Raw genomic sequence first — 20,090 nt, 5'->3', positions numbered from 1 at the left:
ATCCCCCTAGCTGATCCATTGCATTACACTCCTCCAACCACTTGCTGCTCCTCTCTCTCACTCTTGCTTCCCAGCACACATAGCATCTGTAGTGCCCAGGGTATCTTCCACTACTTCTGTGGCGTCCAGCTGGGAACCCAAACAGCTCTTGAAGCACAATTGGGCCAGTGCCATGACCCTCATAATCCTTACCATTGCTGCCACTACAACACTGGTGGCATGGCACCAAGACCCCTGCCATCACATCCATTAAAAAAACACCTGATATGGCCTGGATCTACTGTTTGTTTTGTTTGTTTGTGTTTTTTTTTTTATACCGGCATTCACGGGAGTTCGTATCATGTCGGTTTACATAAAACAAGGGGTGATCAATACATTATAATGTACATAACTAAAACATAAGAGTATACATTACAGGAGTATAACAAGTGCACGGAAGAAAAAGTTACAATAAAACAGGGGTTATTCTAACTGGGATTAGAGTTAAAGGAAAGATAAACAGTTTAACAAGAAGTAAAACATTGTAGTGATTGATTGGTAGTGTCTGATTCAGTTTAGAAGAGAATGTTCTATTAAATAAATGTTCTATTAAATAAATATTCTATTTGATAGACACTGTCTATCAAGGACTGTCTATCACTGTCTATCAAGGACTGTCTATCAAGGACACTGTCGCCAGTGCAACCTGCCTCCTGAGCGATACGGACCACCTTCACTCTTCCAGCCACTCATTACTGAAGCTCCTGCCGCCAATGCAGCCCATTCTGGTGCCATGATCACATGTACAATCTGACTCTACATGTGCGCCCTGCAACCCAACTCTACATGAGCATGCATATACAAGGCAATAAACACTGCCTAACATGTTGTCTGAAACAGGTGATAAATTTTGGGCCATAGTGTGTATTTGCTAATTATTATTATTATTATTACATTATTTAGTAAATAAGGACATGATTTGCACACATCTATTATGAATAGATTTGCATCATACAGGGTTATTCATGAAATTGCATTAGGGCCTTAAAGGAAAATTGGTACTTACCTGCTAATTTTCGTTCCTGTAGTACCACGGATCAGTCCAGACTCCTGGGTTTATTCAAACCTGCCAGCAGATGGAGACAGAAAAAGTTTCACAGACACTACTTCATAATCCCTGGTGCCACCTGCAGTTCCTCAGTATTGATCTGTACCCAAGCACAAAACACATGCAAAATTTGTAAAAAACTTGTAAAACCTTAAAAAAGTCTGTATTCCATAACCTTAAAAATGTGTACCAAAAAGATTACAGCTGAGCGGAATACTCTCCACCTCCATAGATCGGCGGGTTCTGGACTGATCCATAGTACTACATGAATGAAAATTAGCAAGTAAGAACCAATTTTCTTTTCCCTTACATACCCGGATCAGTCCTGACTCCTGAACTGTACCAAAGCTCCCTACTTAGGGTGGGACCTGGAGAGTCCTGCTCGCAAGACACTCTCGCCAAAAGACCGAGACTCTGTTTCCCCTACATCTAGACAGTAGTGCCTTGCAAAGGTATGCAGCGACTTCCAAGTTGCCGCACCACAAATTTCCTGTGATGAAACCAACTGGGCCTCCGTCCATGAGGCCGCCTGAGAACGTGTAGAATGAGTCCTCAACCTTCAGGCACCTGTCGGCCTTTGAGAATGTATGCCGACTCAATAGCCTCCTTAAGCCACCTTACAATGGTAGCTTTGGAAGCCTGGGTACCTTTCTTCGCACCACTCCATAAAATGAACAGATGAACAGATCTCCTAAAATCATTCATTAGCTTGAGATACCACAGCAAAGTCCTACGGACATCCAACAGCCTAAGCTCCTGCTTGTGAGGCACAGAAGCATCCAATTCTGGGAAAGCTGGAAGCTCCACCGTTTGATTAACATGAAAAGCCGATCTACGGAGAGGTTCAAAATGTGGCTCACACAAACCTCAGAGAATGAGATTAAGATTCCAGGATGGACAAACTCTCCTAACTGGAGGGTGCAAATTCTTAACCCTCGAAGAAACTGAACCACATCGGGATGACAGGTCAACGTGTGACCCTCAACTTTACCAGTAGACAAGCCAAGTGGGAGTCTCGGCTGTTTTTTGTTCCCTGGTTTCTATTCTGAATGCCGCATACAGCCCAGCGTCGGGCAAAGGAGAGGGTTGACCCCGCAGTCCTTTCGGGAACCCCCATATCGGGCCCTATGGACGCCCACGATCAGCGAGCGAGATCGGAAGCGCTGTATATGGGGGAGGTGGCAGGAGAAGAACTATCAGCCTCTCCCCCGGACCTATCAACATCCTTATCCCTGATCTTCAGGGCTCCACTGGCAAACCCGGCAGCCTCCAGAGCCCAGGGTGAGCCGACGGCGGGGGCAACAGTCAAAGATGCAGACGCCTCCCCATTCCGTGCGGGGTTGGAACACCCTGTGAAGCCTGGAGGGGAGGCCGGAGATGGCCCCGGTGTGGGTAATGCCAGCTCATCGAGAGTAGGAGGAAATCAGAAACAACTTGAACAAATAACAACTATGGATTGGAACCCACTAAGTAAGATTGATGTGCCTACTCTGGTAAGACCAAGCCTAATTACTTTGGACACGATTTGGGAAACTATTGTGAATTTGGGAATTTCCATGGCATTGCAGTTTAATCCAATAGTGGATAAAGTTAATAATATTGAAGATAGAGTTGTCATGTTGGAGAATTCAAATACCTCTCTCTTAAAAGAATCTGGAGATTTAAAACAAGATATAATAAAATGGAAATCTATTCAGGATACTCTTATAAAGGAGAATCAACAGCTTCAAACTAAAATTGAAAATTTGAAGGATGTAATAAGAGGGAAGAACCTCCGTTTTATTAATTTTCCCAAGTCCCATATATACCACCGAAGGACGTTTAGAAAATATCTCTTAGAAATTCTTAAAATTCCAGAGGCGGCTATACCACCACTATCTAAATCATATTATTTGTCTCCATTTAAGAAGCAAGAAACCCAAGAGAAGCAAGATGGAGTTCAGGAGATGGATTACTTAATTCCTAATCTGGAAATAGCAAATGTTGCTTACCTGATGTAACAGGTGTTCTCACAGGACAGCAGGATGTTAGTCCTCACAAATGGGTGACATCGAGGATGGAGCCCTGTACGGAAAACTTTTCTGTCAAAGTTTCAACAAGCTTTGACTGACACTGGCACACTGGGTGCACTGAGCATGCCCAGCCTGCAATTATCCCTGTGAGCCACAGGTGTCTCCCTCAGTCTCGTCTTATAGCTAAAAAGCGCAAGCGAAACTAAAATAAAAGTATACAGACCCAACTCCGCGGGGTGGCGGGCGGGTTTCGTGAGGACTAACATCCTGCTGTCCTGTGAGAACACCTGTTACATCAGGTAAGCAACATTTGCTTTCTCACAGGACAAGCAGGATGGTAGTCCTCACAAATGGGTGAGTACCGAGCTGAGGATGCCCGGGAATGCACCAGATACACCGCAGATGCGCAAAGGCGTAACGACTGAGGTGGAAATGGGAACGGAGGGCATCCGCAACACCATAATGGGTTCGTGGAAGGATGTTGGGTAGTGAATTGAAAAAAGTAAGAGTAGGCGGACTGGCCAAACATGGAGCATGCCGGCCAGTCAAATGTAAGCAATAATAGGCTGCGAAGGTATGGAGAGGACTCCAGGCTGCAACCTGATAAAAAAGTACAAGCAGCAGTAACCAAAGGGAAGCTGTTAAGGCTAAGACGGACACAACAGTATGTGGATACCCACAGTGTTGTAGTGAAATGTCTGCTTGTTGGTAGGAAAGGAAATATAGACCACTTAATCAGAAGGATTAGGTCTGTGTGGCCACTGGAAGTAGCAGCTTGACCCTTGCATGAAGGAAAGAGTCAAGTGGAATTCACATGGAATGCAGTGCAATGTAGATAGAATGTAAGCGCAGCATTACTGTCCAGGAATGTGGAAAACCCAGTCTCTCCCTAGGGCGAGAGAGAGAGGTTAGGAAAAATTAATAGAGTATTTCCTGAGGAAAGGAGATACAACATCTACCTGAAAAGGATAGAAAGTTGAATGCGTAGAACTACTCAGTGGCAGAGGAACGGAGTCAGGTGAGTATGGAAAGAGTGCATAACTCACGGACCCTGCTGGCAGGAATGACATTAAGAGGGAAAGAAGTTCCCTTGCCAAACTGTGGAAGAGAGGAATGGAAAGGCTCAAACGTAGAATGTATGAGACTTATAAGGAGAATATATATGTTCATTCCGTGATTAGAGAAATAGAGGCGGCTTGATCAGTGGATAATCCATGGTAAGCCGACTCAGAGAGGATTACCGAAAACGGGAACCCAACTCCCAAAACGATACACCTCCTAAGAGAAAGGTGTATCTATGTGGAGGATGTCTGGAGAACAGAATCCGAGGGAGTAAGAAAAAATGGTGGAAAAGTAAAAGGGGTAATACCTCTTTTTTTTTTTTTTTTTTTTTTTTTTAGCGTCAGGAGGTAAAGCCTGCCATATTAAACGGCAAGATTTATGTTTAGAAGGTTTTGTGACGCTACCAGAACCTAAGAACATCAGTAAGTCTATGATTTGGGACTGACTGGTGAGGGAATAAAAGGTTACTGATATGATGGATTGAGAAGTATGGGAAAGCATACTGATCTCAGTCAGGGAGTGGGGAAAAGAATACTGAACCCCATCCCAGTTCAACATTAGAAGAATGCTGGCTACGAGAGGCAGCAGAAGAGATATATTGAAGAGGCCTTTGATGGAAGAAAAGGCATCTAAGGGAACGCACAGGAAACATGTGTAGGGAGCAGAACCTGTGCATCGTATGGAATGATGCAGACGCAGAGGAAAGTTTAGTTAAACTCAGCGTTAAAAGATTTGCCCTGTACACATGTAATTGAGACCATTCGAGAGGATAGAACCTACGTGGAGAAGGTCAGATAGAGCGTTCATTAAATCTCTTAGATATGTGGCCCAAGGACGCATGAAGTGAACAAGGGCCAAGGGTAGAGCTGCGCAGCTGTCTAGCAGAGCAGCTAAGAGGTAATGCGTGCTTATGAGTTGGAAAGCACATTGTCCCTATGCTGTCTGTCTGTATGCACAAAGAATTGTTGCAAAAGCAGTATTGGAAGGCATAAGGGCATAACTCATGGGTGCAACGTCCAGGACGTTTATGAGAAACTATGCTGGAGTGCAATAGATGCATAATGGGTTGACAGCTTTCAGGAGAAACTTTATAACCCTAAGGAATTGCGAGCATTAGTCGAAGGAGACTAGGTCCTAGTTCGAACTGGGATAAGAATCAGGGACGAAAGCAATGAAACCACTTAGGTCCATTGAGTATAGAATGTCACTGAATATAACCCATAGCAGTTTTGAATTATGAGAAAAATGCATAGTGGGAAGAAACCCCATAGCCCAACCATGAAAAGTTGAAAGGCTGAGGTTATGGAAAATATGCGCAGGGACATATAACAATGTATCAGAATGTCTGTGCGCATGCTGGACAAGAGGGTCTTAAGACTGTGGTGTCCAGAAGTGTTACAGAAGGGATTTATGGCAGTGACAGTAATCCCAGTTAGTAAATGTATAGTGAGTCCTGAAAAAAGTGAGAGCTCCTTGCATGTACTGAAAGTGGTTAGCAGTAGTCTATGCAATGAAAGTGAATGATGTTACACTCCGCAGAGAAAACAGCATTCACCAACAGTGATGCAAGAGACAGTTCACTTACCGAAGCTGGTGCCAGCGGCAGAGCTTGGGGTTGTAATGTTGACTCACCATAAAGCACATAGAAACATTAAAATAATGTACTTACTGCAGTATGGAGTGATGGTAACCAAAGATACCATTGTACCTGTGACGTCTAAAGAAAGTTGGATTTTCTTAGGTCCAGGATGTGCGGAGAGTAACTATTTTCTGTTAAAAGAAAGAATAGTGCAATTAAAACTCCCCAACCCCCCTCCCTTCTCCCTTCTGCACTTCGTAGCGCCTGGGGAGTGTACCGGGACTTTGGTACAAGGTGGGGTGGCCGCTCTGATATCTGACCAGATGGGAGACCAGGAGGTGTCCCAATGGAGGATATCATGTAGGCTCCTGCAGGTGTGTGAGCGGTAAGTGGTACCCGCATTTCTGTATGCTGTACAAGGAGACACTGAGACCTGTGGCCAGGCCTCAAGGTGGACTTGTACATGGGGCAATGGTTGCTGAATCTCATGTTTAGCAGATCAGCCAATGCAGCTGGACCTTGGTTGGGAGGGAACCAAGAGTCAGAGCATTGGTCGGCAAAGGGACTTGTTACTGACAAGAGAAGAAGCCCTGCTGCAATCCCAAGAAGATAGAGGGGTTCTCCTGATATTGTGGCTAACATAGCGATATGTGACACTAATACAGTTCTAAAAGGCACATGACCCAGAACTTTTCGAACCACGGTCCGAATGGGAGAACACAACTCTATGGGAATGCCGCCGAAGCGGGTACTTACCATCCGACGTGGATCGCCGCAAGACGAGCCGGTGAAGATTGTTGACTCCGACGGTCTCCGGAGTCCTCGAGGGTAAGGCCGGGGACGTAAACGTCCATCTCGCTCTGAAACCCGGTATGGTGGCACAGGTACAGAGGAGACAGGCCAGGCGTGAGTGGCGTTTAGACTGCTAAGTGTAACAGATGGCCATAGTCCCACACCACTTGACGGTGGGGCACGCCAGGAACAGAGGAGCCCTAACGGAACTCATGTTCCCTTCCCTCGTCGCAGCGGCTCGATGTGTCGTGACGCCAATGCAGAAGCTGTCGGACCTGGATCCGGAAGTTCTGGATCACCAAGGACTGCCAAAACTGTAGGAACAGTGCTGATGGCAGTGGTGATGTCGCTCTGCCCGAGCGTTGTCCAGCCTGGAGAAGGATGGCACCGATGTGCTGGATGGCGTCAGCGGCGGACGATCACGATGTCGGCGATGATGGGTGCCACGGTGCTCGGCCCGGTCTTTCCCCAGCGCCGAGATGGAAGCCCTCGTCATCCTGGAAGGCGATCGATGACGAACTGTCAGCACGCCTGCTCTGCTCCTGACACAATGGAGTGTCTTAAGCTAATACGGGGCTTAAAAAAGAACCCAAAGCGTGGAGCAATGTGAGGAGGCGAGGGTATTATGTGGCGGTGCTATATAGGTATTGACGATATTGAAGGCAACCTAAGGGGCTTCGAGGATATCATCAAAATGGGTATGAAAAATCGTCGATGACTGGCCAGGAGAATGATGACAGTGACGGGCACTGACAGCAGTGGCATAGGTATCTTTGAAACGATGTGGAATCGAATAATCGAAAAACATTGCCGTTATTGAAAAAGATACCGGCATCGACTGAGTCGAAGTCGAATCAATAGGGCGTCAAGGACACCGAAGGAAAACGGAGGTGTCGAGGGCATCGATGCATGGAGGCGGGCATTTATGCCGTTTGTGGCATGGCCACGGGCATCAACTATAGGGCCACAGACGTTGACGGTATCGATTTGGACAGACTCAGATTTCCAAGTGTACATGGCATCGGTGCCCCAGACACGTGTGTCAGTGGCATCGATATGGACACGTATGGAATCGATGGCATGGATCTCCCAGTCGATGAATTCCATCCCGGCATCAACGCCAGTCCTGGAATCGGCATGGGCATCGATGCCAGCCATAAGGCTGGCATTGGCATCAACGCCCATCCACGGAATCGAGCCGGCATGGATACCCACCGATGGGACCCACCTGGGCATCGAATTTCACCGATGGGAGCAGCCTGGCATCGACTGCCCTCGATGGATGCATTCTAACATAGATGCCCATGGATGAAACACCTGGGCATCGGTGTCCATCGATGCAAAAGGACCTGGCACCGATGCCATCGACGGACGGCCATCCGGCACCAATGCCATCGACGGACAAGCCATCCGGCACCGATGTCCATCGATGGGGACCATCCGGCACCGATGTCCACCGATGGGGACCATCCGGCATCGATGCCCACCGACGAATCGATGTGGCACCAATGCCCACCGATGGAAAAGGGCTGGACATCGGTGGGGAGGATGGGGCATCGATGGCATCCCCAAAAGGGGGGGTGGCATCGATGAAGTGACCCTGGGATCGTTAAAAAGTGTCTCGGGCAGCGGTGGCGGCGACCCGAGTATGCATGGTAGTGACTAACAGCGTGTGCGTCAATGGCATGCATCCGGGTAGGGACGGCACCGAGGAAGCCCAAGGAAAAAAACAGTGCGTAGGAGGAAAAAGCCTGGTAGCACTGAAAAGCAAAAAACATGGATAAAGGCATCAGGGCACCGTGGGGGGAGGGGCGCTGATGACATATAAAAGCCCAGGGCGGTTTAGGAGGGTCCCGGTGTAGCGATAGGGTATCGACTGCGTGAGGGTACCAGGGAACGAAGGACTTGAAGCTACAGAGGTCCTAAAGTTAAGGAAAAAATCCCTACCCCACTAGCATAAGCAAGCAGAGTGTCACAGAGATACTCGCAAGCTGTTTAAAGTTAACTGAAAAATGGGGGAAGGGAAGGCTTCAGTCAGTTAACAGCCTTAAGATAGTGACAGAAACCGACCGAAAAATAAGAATTAGTACTCACCGAGCGTCGTAAAAACGTACGCGGAGGGAGACCTGTGCAGGGAAAAGTGTTTTTTGAAGTGAAAAGTTAAGTGTTTCCATGAGGTAATTAGTTAAAAAATCCTCACAGAGCTCCAACCGCTATGCTGACTGCAGAGCGGAAAAAAGAAGACTGAGGGAGACACCTGTGGCTCACAGGGATAATTGCAGGCTGGGCATGCTCAGTGCACCCAGTGTGCCAGTGACAGTCAAAGCTTGTTGAAACTTTGACAGAAAAGTTTTCCGTACAGGGCTCCATCCTCGATGTCACCCATTTGTGAGGACTACCATCCTGCTTGTCCTGTGAGAAATCTCAGTTATTGGAAACATCAAATAGTGAAATGGTGTACGCAGCCACAATTGTGGTAACTTTTGCACTAGAACCTGACCAGGACTGGGTTTTGAGACTTCCAGACTCGGATATACGACAACAAAGATGACACCTGTCTAGCTTGCAGAGTAGTTATGACCCCCTCTTGGTACTCTCTTTGTCTCAGACGCCACCTCTCAAAATCTAGGCCGCTAGACAAAAGTTATCTACCTGGTCTGAAAATATGGGACCCTGACAAAAGAAGACGAGGAAGATGTTGACAAGATCCGTGAACCATGGCCAATGAGGCCACTCCGGGGCTACCAACAAAACTTCTCCCAGGTTTTTCTCTATCCAACGCAACACTTTGCCTATCAGAGGCCAAGGGGGAAATATGTAAAGAAAACACACACCCCCCCCCCGCCCCCGAGGCCAGGGTATTACCAGAGCGTTGACCCCTTTGGCCCCGTACTCCTGTCTTCAACTGGAAAAACAAGATACCTTTGCACTGAGATGCATTGCCATTAGATCCACATGGGGACAGCCCCACCTCTCTCGGATGAGCTGCATCGCTGCCTCAGACAACTCCCACCCCCCTGGATCTATCTTTGTGCGACTTAGAAAATCCGCTTGGATGTTTTCGACCCCCGCAATGAAATGTCGCTATCTGAATCAAGTGCTGCTCTGCCCAAAGAATTAACTCCTAAGCCTCTTGGGCCACCGCATAACTATTGGCTCCTCCCTGCCGATTGAGATATGCCATGGTCATCACATTGTCCGACAAGACCCTCACCAAGCGGGTAGGGTCTTGACCCAACGGTAGAAAAACCTGCAATGCTAACTGCACTGCTCTGGTCTCTACGCGATTGATAGATCAAAAGGCTTCTTCTGCCGACCAAACGCCCTGGGCCGATTGTCACTGGCATACTGCTCCCCAACCAGAAAGACTGGCATCGGCATCGGGGACCACCAGATTGACCCCACAGACCAGACTGGACGACTGCAGCCACCAAGCCATGACCATCAAGTGGGACAAGCTTATGAAACTCCTCTAACAATGGATTCCACTGTGCCAACAGAGCTCTCTGTAGCGGTCTCATATGAGCAAAGGCCCATGGCACCAACTCCAGCATTGAGGCCATCGAGCCGAAAACTTGCAAAAAATCCCAAGCTCTGGGAACCTGCAAAGGCAACAGACGCCAGACTTGCATCTGTAACTTGCAGGCTCTCTCCTCCAAGAGGAACACCTTGCCCTTCAGCATATCGAACTGAGCCCCCAAGTAGTCTAGGGTCCAAGATGGGATCAGCTGGCTCTTCGCCAAATTCACCACCCAGCCTAGAGATTCTAGGGTGGTGATTACCTTCTGCACTGCCGCACAAAAAAACGACTTCAGTCTTTGCTCTGATGAGCCAATTATCTAGATAAGGATGCGCCAGGACCCCCTTGTGCAGCGCCACCGCCACCATTACACCTTGGTGAATGTGCATGGTGCCATGACCAGCCCAAAGGGGAGAGCATGAAACTGGAAATGCTGACCCAGTACCATGAACTTCAGGAACTGCTGGTGATTTGGGTGAATGTAGATAGCCCTCTGTCAAATCCAAAGAAGCCAGGAACTCGTCCGCTGCGATTACCTACCACAGAGTTTCCATCTGAAACCTCAGGACCTTTAGCGCCACATTAACCCATTTGAAATCCAGAATGGGGCGAAAAGAGCCTTCTTTCTTTGGAGCTATGAAGTAGATGGAATACCACCTTTGTCTCGTTCACTCTGCAGAACCAGAACCACTGCTCCTAAGGCCCATAACCTAACGTCTCCTGGAGCGCCTGACGCTTTTCCAACGACCTGCAGGAGGAAACTAGAAAGAAGTCTGAATGGGCCAAGCAAATTCTAATGTGTAACCATCTCTTATTACGCTGAGGACCCACTGATCCTGAGTGATCTTAGTCCACTCCCCATAAAATCGTGCTAAACGGCCCCCTATAAAAGGAACAGCGGAGTGGACCAGCCTTGCGTCATTTTGAGGATTTAGCTCAAATGGCCCCACTATTGGAGGAAGCTCTGAATGGCTGTCAGCCACCTCGAAAGGATTGCCCCCAGGACTGACCTCGAGAAGAGAACTACTTTTGTGAGGTTGGAGCTCCTCTCGCCTGACGCGACCTACTAATATCCCGAAAACCCAACCAAGATTGAAAAGGCCGCTTGCCTTTAGGCTTACACTCCAGCAACTTATGCACCTTATTCTCACCCAGATCCTTCATCAAGTGCTCCTGATCCTCACCAAACAAGAGGCGCCCCTTAAAAGGCAGAAAGCCTAATCGAGACTTAGACGACCACTGACCAGTTGCATAACCACAATAACCTCCTGGCTGAAACCATGGAACCCATAATACAGGAGGAAGTTCTAACCAAGTCATACAAGGTATCCGCCACATAAGCAACTGATGCCTCCAAGCGCTCTGCTTTATCTGCTTCAACATCCGAATTTACCTGCCCGTCCTGAAGCTGTTGAACCCAGCGCAGGCAAGCCCTTTGCATGAAGCTGGAGCAGATAGCCGTCCACAGACTCAGGGCCGATACCTCAAAAATCCTTTTGAGCTGAATTAACTTTTGGTCTTGAACATCCTTTAACGCCGCGGAACCTGTAACCCGAAACCACAGTCACAAAGAAGATGACTATTTGCTATAAAGCTAGCAAATCCCCGTTTCAAGCGGGAGAGAAGAGGAGAGAGAGAAAGAGAAAGCTTTTGGGGAGGCACATATATTACTCAACTTTTTATACCACTGTAAGAGGGGCGACTAGTAACTCATTTGATGTACTCTCTACCTAGCTACTTTCAAGCTAGGTCGAGAGTACAATGTACAAATCTCATCTTTGTGTACCTGCTGTCACTCCAAATCACATCAAATCTTCACTGATGTGCACTGTGCTGTTTGTACCTCTGACTGTGCATATAAAACTGCCCCTCAAAACCTAGGCCATCACCAAAACCTCATCCCAAGTTACTAGTCGCCCCTCTTACAGTGAATTAAATAGTTTACTTATATGAGAGCCTTATAAAGAGTCTCTCTCTCTCACACACATCTGGAAAAATTATTTTAGCCACATCTAAAGCACTTCCATAAGAAATAATGGGAGCTACATAGTTGTGCAAGTGTTTTGTCCCAAACTATTTTTAGGATCTTCTTTCTTATTTTATTTTTGCTTAATTCTTTGTGAACACGTCTTCATATGACGGTTATTAATCAGCCAAACCTGAGCATTTCATGCTATTCACTCTCCAGAAACCCAAAGGAATTTGGGTAAATAAACTCTGACGCATGACAAACCCCAAAACAGCTTTTTAGTTTACAAGATAACTATTTTCTTCTTTTGGAGATATACAGCTTTGTTTTATCTCTGCGTACCTAAAGGCTGGAGGTGCATTTTGGCAAAGTTAACTTTTTTGAGCTGGACAAGTCAGAAAAAACTAAAAGACTTTTGTCTCATTTTTCATATTTGCCAACTCTAAGAATTGTAAAATGGAACATTATAGTCCATATCCAGCAAATATGAAGAAAAAAACAAACTGTGGTTATTGTTGTTCCAGTCTACAGTAACCAGCGACATCCAGGTTCAAGTTTTTAATCAAACTAAACACCCATTCATCAATGGGTGTTTTTACTGAATTAACCAAGGTCAAAGGGTCATTCTTTTGACACATATGCACAGATTTTTTTTTTTTTTACCTTTCTCACACGTTCACTTGGAGATTACATCAGCTTTTGAGTTGCTCAGATTGCACAAAAGCCTTTCCTGAGCCCTGGAAATTCTTTTATTGAACTTCCACAGAATGGAAGTGCAGCCACACAATAACCTTTTTTTTTTTTTTTTCAAAGCCACATTGAGTCTCTGCTTGAGCAAACCTGCCAAGCGACCAGGGCTTTTCAATTCCTGACCCTCATTTGCATCTTAAAACTTGTCAACCTATGCCTAAGCATGCTCCCCACATTTCATGCCATTCAGCCTGCCAAAAGCATATCAAAAATTAATCTTTGTAACACAGAGATGTCAGATCAAACTGCCTGACCTCAGGAGACACATGACTCCCATGTCACATCTGCATGCATCCCTTACCACTTCTTAGATGCCTGGTGGGTCTCATGATTTGCACGGACAGTCTGTTCTCCTCATTTCAGATCAGGACATGAGTCCATGTATTTACCATTGCACCAGGAAGTGACAGAATTAGCAGCATCCTCCCTTCAGACCCAAATGACAGTAGGATAATTCTTGAGAGCTAGCCGATATTAGGTGAATCCAACAAAGAGGTGTCATCTGCAGCTCGTTTACTGACCTTTATTTCTTTGTAATTAAGAGGTCTATCACAGCAGCTGCATTGTTTCATTCGCAACTAGAAAACAATCTGAAAGCATCCAGATACTTTTTTTCATCACTAGATGGCACTAGAATGATAAGGCTTTCTCTGAACTTGGCATTCAATTTTTGTGCTAAAAGCTAGGTTATTTGTGTCCATGGATGTTGTATCTTATTTTCAACACAAAAGTACAAACAGACTTTTTGATTAAAAACTTTCCATGGCTACAAAGGACATGTGGGCTTTGCACCTGATTTTTCTGTGGCCAGATTTTAACTGGGAAATAACACACATAGTATGATAAATGTAATCTACGTGCATTTCTTCCCAACCCAGCCCAAAACACCTCCCCAGGAACACCTTCCCTAACAGCAGCTAAAATTACCCATGTTGTGAAATTGAGGTTGGTTTGAAAAATGTCCTCTAAATGTTCATGCTACAATACAGTATATGGTGAAATAAGCATGGTATCTCTGGAGTTGCTAGATGCATCAAGATTTCATATTTGATTGTACTCATTATTTTACTGCTTCAGCTCTGGCTAGTTTACCACCTGGCTCCATGTCTTTGAAAGAGCAGAATAATCCAGTCCTAGTTTTCCCTATTTTCTTAAGAGAGGCAAGACTGAGATTCCATTCAGCATGAAGCAAGGCAAAAGCAGGATTGAATTAGCCTGTTCCTTGTGACCTTGTGTCAGATAGTAGCCGACTAAAGTGGGATGTTACTTTGCAAAAGTGGGCTTTATGCACAAAAACGCACACAACAATCCATAAACATGCAAAAAATGCCAATATTTTAGCGTTTTGCACATTTCTACTTTGCAAAACACCCGTTTACAATAGCAAACTTTTGCACATAGTCTTCTACACACAGGTTTGTTTAAATTCAACATTAATGAGATGCTGCAATGCAAAATCATGCAAAGCAGCTCATTAATGTAGAATTTTGTGAAAACAGGCCTGAAAAAAGGATTCACAGGCCTTTTTTATTTTCAAAAAACAATAACCACGCTTCGCTAAGGTATAGTTATCTATTTTCATGCAGCCCGCAGGAGATGAGCTTTGCATGCAATGGGTATGTTGCAATACAGGGCTTTCACAACTCGTTACAAGCCACCCCACCTCCATGGACCAAATTTCTGATGGTTTATGGGGAAGCAACAATCCCCAGTGTGACAAATAAGTGTTAAGAAAAGGAGCCCCATGGCAAACCCCCAATCCCTGTAAGTCCTGCTCTATTGTACAAAGAAATAAGCCAAAGCGTCCTAGTGCCCTCAGAACGACCCTGACAACTTACCCCATATTTCAGGGGTTCTTTTAGGAGTAGAAAGATGGAACCATCTGACCTCAAATGCTCAAGGAAGGTCACTCCTGCCCCTGGACAAAATCCTGAAATATAGGTTAAGCTTTGAGAGTCAGGAAGTTGACAGCATGAGGGTCCCACTGAGGGGCTTTAGAACATTTTTTTTGCACAATGGGGCAAGGCTTACAAGGGGCTTCTTTTTTTTTTTTTAAACATTTACAGACTGTGCCCGAGTTGGGAAGTTGCCACTTCCCTATGGATCACCCGAGTTTTGGTACACTGGGTGGGATGGGCTTGCACTCTGACATGCGGCCCCCTTTAATCCAAGCCAGTCTCAAGATCGGGGGCCACTATCACGTGTTGCCATGGCAGGGAACACGCAAAGCTCCCAAAAACGTTCCTTGCATATCTTTGCTGCAGATGAAAACGATTTTGGAGCTCTTTTACATCCATGGGAAACTCAGTTCCTCAGCCTCTTAGTATGGAAGCAGCTGATAAATACATGTGATGTGTGACATAGGTGAATGCATGTTTTAGCCACATAAATGGGCTATTTATTTACTGCCCACTCTATGCATTAGTAAAAGTAGCCATGTATGTCAGCACCATAGGTATTTTCAGAAGAGCAGGGTTAAGTCATGAGAGGCACTTACATGGGTAGTTTAAAAACATCCAAACTTCCCAAATAGCTTTGCCTTAAAAATGTGCCCTCACAGAAAACAGGAGTTAACTTTTCATCGTGCAATATCAAAGAAAAATGGCTTGCTTTGATTATTTTGCCAAACCCTGTGGGACAGTTTGATTATTGTTTCCTATGAGGACAAGTTTGAAAACCATTTCCATGAGTGAAAGAGTGTTTCATCCACAGAAATGGGGATTTTTGAAAACTGCTCCATGCCCCATCACCACCACCCACCATCCTTCACTGTGGGTCATTCTTAGCACGGACAGTTTTACCCCAGACAATAAAAGGTAAGGGGAGGAGAAGAGGTGGGATTAGATCAGGAGAGAGAAAATATGCTTGAGCTTTTCATACTGAAAGCCCCACGTATACTTTCTTTGGATACCTTTGCATCTGCTTCAAAGCAGGGGACAACAGAGCAGAGTATCTGCTCTGCACTGCCATCCATATTTTCTAAAGGGAAATCTCCCTGGGGGTGGGTTCTTTGGACAATGTGCTTGCAAACTAGTTGGGTACAAGTTATCTGCGGGACTGCAAGCCCCCTGGTTACTTTTAAAAATTGGCCTCCTATAAAAGCAGTATTTAAAGTCATAATGCTAGGTAAATTGACCTTCTGCAAGTTGCCCTTCTTGTGTATGCCTGCCCTTACAGTTCAGCCGCACTAAAAATGAGGGAGAGTTTAGGTCAGTGGGGAGTAAAACAGTGCATGTAAATGATATTTTCTAAGCTTGCATGATTTTTGTAATGGCTCTCAGAAGTGTGGACCCCTTGTTACTGAGGGGAGGTTGGTGCCACTTAGTGAGGAAGCCCACTACGTAGACCCCCATCAGCTGGCAGATGCCCAGTGGCAGGATTTACTAGAGCTTAGCCTATACCAGCCCCATTCCCCACAGATTGAGCCCTTGGGTTCCAGGTGCCGGCAAGAGCTAAGTGGGTCACTAAGGAAATCCAATTATGTAAATCCAGGCGAACATGAGTCAGGATAGGCAGTGGTCAGCAGAGACTGTAGGCAAGAGAGGTTGGGGCAGGCAGCAGATAGCATGAACAAAGAAAAGGTCAAAAGTTGATGCAGGCAGTATGCAAACAAGGTTGGGTCCGCAGCAAGGGGTCAAGTCCAGGCAACAGTAATGAGAGGTCCAACATAAGCTGGGGAGGCATTCCATGAAGTTAGCAAGTAGCACATTTAAGACTAATCAGCGAAAATTCTTTTTCACTCAACGTACAATAAAGCTCTGGAATTTGTTGCCAGAGGATGTGGTTAGTGCAGTTAGTAAGGCTGGGTTCAAAAAAGGTTTGGATAAGTTCTTGGAGGAGAAGTCCATTAACGGCTATTAATCAAATTTACTTAGGGAATAGCCACTGCTATTAATTGCATCAGTGGGATGAGATCTTCTTAGTGTTTGGGTAATTGCCAGGTTCTTGTGGCCTGGTTTGGCCTCTGTTGGAAACAGGATGCTGGGTTTGATGGACCCTTGGTCTGACCCAGCATGGCAATTTCTTATGTTCTTAAAGAATCAAGCAAAGGGAACTAGAACAAGCCAAACAGACTACAGAGAGGCTAACAAATAATCATTGAACAGGCACAGACTAGGGAAAGAAGGCAGGAACAAGGCAAGGGTAGCAACAAGGCAAAAACATGCAAACGTAGCAACACGCACTGGGACAACAAGGACACCAGGAGACCTGTTGCTGAGGCGTCAGTGGGGACTCTGGAGCAGCCTTAAGAAGAGGGAGTTACTGATGTCATCTCAGGGCACAGTCGGGATATTCCCTCCACGGCCTCTTTAAGTAACAGGGTGCGCCACACTCGCGTACCTAAAGCAGATGCTGGAGGGGTCAGGATCATGATGGCATCAACGAGACAAGCTGCTCTCGGCGGCATCAATTGGAAGTGGCTCCTCTGCCACCTGAAGGGTCTGGTAAGTGCGGCGAAAGCCTCAAGTCATGACAATACCCCCTCTCCTAAGCCCTCTTCCCAGTCTTTTGGGTCTAGAGTTTTAAGGAATTTCCTGTAGAATTCTTGAACAAATTTGGGGGCTTGAAGGTTGGAGGCCATTTCCCACGAGTTCACTTTCAGACCGTATCTCTGCCAGAAGATGTAGTATTGAAGTTTGTTGTGGATTCTTCTGACATCCAACATTTCCTTCACTTCAAATTGAGTGTCTTCTTCCGTAGAGATCTATGGTGATTGGGGGGAGGGTTTCCTTGGTTAGGAAAATGAGGTTGGTTTTAATAGGGAGATGTGGAACATACTGTGGATCCTAAAGGATGAAGGCAGACAAAATTTGTAGGCTAGTGGGCCTACTGAACGTACAATTGGAAAAGGTCCCAAAAAGCGAAGCAAAAATTTCAAGGATTGGTAGATGCAAGCGAAGGTTCTTTGTGCTTGGCCAGACCAATGTCCCTGTATGTAGTGAAGGGGCAGGGTAATGTCTTTTTATCTGCTTGAATCTTGTAGCGGTCAATGGTTTGTTTTAAGAGATCATAAGTCCTTTGGCCACAGGGTGAGAAGCTCTTAGACCATTAAAGTAGCTGCTGGGTAGGTATCCAGAGCCTGGTAAGGCTTGAGGACCTGTGGATGGCAACCAAAAACAATCTAGAATGGTGAAGAGGCGTTGACATGGTCATTGTAAGCAAACTGGGACCATGGAAGCAAGGAGGCCCAGTTGTCCTATCTTAGAGGTTGACATATGCTCACAGGAATGTTTTGAGTGCCTGGTTCACTTGTTAGGTCTGCCCGTTATTTTGAAGCTGATAGGCAAAGGTAAATTCCAGGGTGATTTCGAATCTTCAAAACGAAGTTTTCCAGTAACAGGCAATGAACTGGACAACCCAATCCAAGAGGATATGACAAGGCAGGCTGCGTAAGTGAAAGATGAACAAATAGCTTGTTGAGTTCGGGAGCAGACGGGAGGCCAGGCAGAGGAATAAAATGTGCCATTTTCAAGAATCTGTCCACCACCACCCATATGGTGGTGTTCCCACTAGAGAGGGGAAGATTGCAGACAGTCTGTGGCCACATGGGTCCAAGGTTCCATGGGGGCTGGCAGCAGTTGTAACAACACGGTCATGTGTTTCCTCTCATATGTATGACACATGTGGGGCAAGACTCTACATAGCACTGAACGTCAGTTTTTAAATGAGGCCACCAATAGTGCCATACTATGTGTTCCAGAGTCTGGGCAATGCTAGGATTATCAGAGAGATAGGAGTCGTGTGCCCATTCCAGGATCTTCTGGTGCAAACGTCGAGGTACCACAGTCTTTTTTTTAAATAATTATTTCTTTATTGATTTTAAATCATATTTACAAAATAAACATGATAATATCCAGGAAAAAAGGATGTAAACATTTTCTACATTGCTAATTAGAACATAAACGCACACAATCCTTACTGTCCTCAATTACAAGCCACTAAAGAAAAAGAAAAAATGTAATACAATCAGAAAAAGCCATCCATTCTAACTATACCTCCTACCACTCTTCAAGCTGTTTTATCCATAATAATGGTTTCCAGGAGCAACGGGTCTACAAAGATAAATTTATTATGCTGATATATGATCACAAGTTTGCATGGAAATTTTAAATAATATGACGCCTCTAAAGATAGAACATGAGTTTTTAATTGGAGAAATTGCTTCCTCCCCTCCTGCGTCTCTCTGGAGACATCAGGGAACACCTAAATTCTTTGCCCACAAAATAGGCAATCTTTATACTTAAAATATTGTCGAAAGAAAATCTCCTTATCACTAATCAAGGCAAAAGATACAATAAGAATAGAACTAGAAGAGTTATTATCATAAGACAATTGCAAGAAAAGAGAAAAATCTGAACTGGAGATAGGTGCCAACAAATCTATGGCCTGTTCCTTGTTGTTCAGTATTCTTTCCTTCTCAGGAATATAATAACAAGACAGTAGAAATGTTTTCTCAGGCAAAAACTGAAGTATTTCATAGGCATATTTCTTAACTCTTCCCCAGAAATTAAATGAGAATAAGGAAATTTTCATAGGCGAAGCTTGTTAAATCTAAGTGTTGCATTTGGCAGTCCGTGGACTCCTCCCATGAACCACCACACTCACCCAGAAGGCCAGGCCCTAGCAGCCGGGCTGTGATGTCCCTAGGCCATTTTCCCTTCCCATGCAGCAAGACGCCACTCCTCGATGCGGCGGGACACTGCCTATGGTCTTCGTGGCAGGGTGCCGCTAATGCTGTCTCCCATCCCTCCTAAGGCACACGTGTGCCCGATGGCCCCTCTCTTAAAGAGCCCACAACGGGAAAAGGCCAGCAGCACCCTGTGATGACCTCACAAGAGAAGGCCTTGTATAAAGCTGCTTATTGAACTGTGTCCTACTAAGCTTATATACCCATATGTGTCAGTACATGCGAGCCACTATATTTAACTGCCTATAAAAGGCCACTGTAGGATCTCCTCCTCACCTCGGCAACAGGTTTCCTACAGCCTTTGTAGTGTGAGTTGCCTCAGCATTCCTTGTATGCATTCTCAAGTTCCTACATTCCTGTCTTCAGTTCCTGGTCTTCCCGTCAGCTTCCAGTAGTCTTCGTTGTCCCTGCTCTTCAGTTCACCTGGTCAATTCTTCAGTGTTCCTCATTTCCTCATGTGCCCGCCTATTCTGCTCCATGCCTCCCTGCCCTGTCTATCCGTCCCGCCTTCCCTTGGACAGATACTCAGTATTGACCTCAGCTTGTTTCTCTGACTCCTCTTGAATGCCACCTGCCATTGACCACTGCCTGCCTACTAAACATCCTTGAACGTCACATGCCACTGACCCGA

The 20,090-nt window shown here is 45.7% G+C and overlaps 1 protein-coding gene across 2 annotated transcripts in view; it reads right to left on the bottom strand.

The window, feature by feature from the left end:
* Positions 1 to 20,090, bottom strand: part of LOC115093993 (sodium/hydrogen exchanger 2-like) — a 223,841-nt gene that overhangs the window by 94,991 nt on the left and 108,760 nt on the right. The gene's annotated exons all lie outside the window — the stretch shown is intronic.

Source organism: Rhinatrema bivittatum, chromosome 6 (genome assembly GCF_901001135.1).
Source record: "Rhinatrema bivittatum chromosome 6, aRhiBiv1.1, whole genome shotgun sequence".
Taxonomy (NCBI): Eukaryota; Metazoa; Chordata; class Amphibia; order Gymnophiona; family Rhinatrematidae; genus Rhinatrema; species Rhinatrema bivittatum.
Note: the sequence above shows the minus strand (reverse complement) of the source record. Positions and strands in the feature narration are given on the sequence as shown.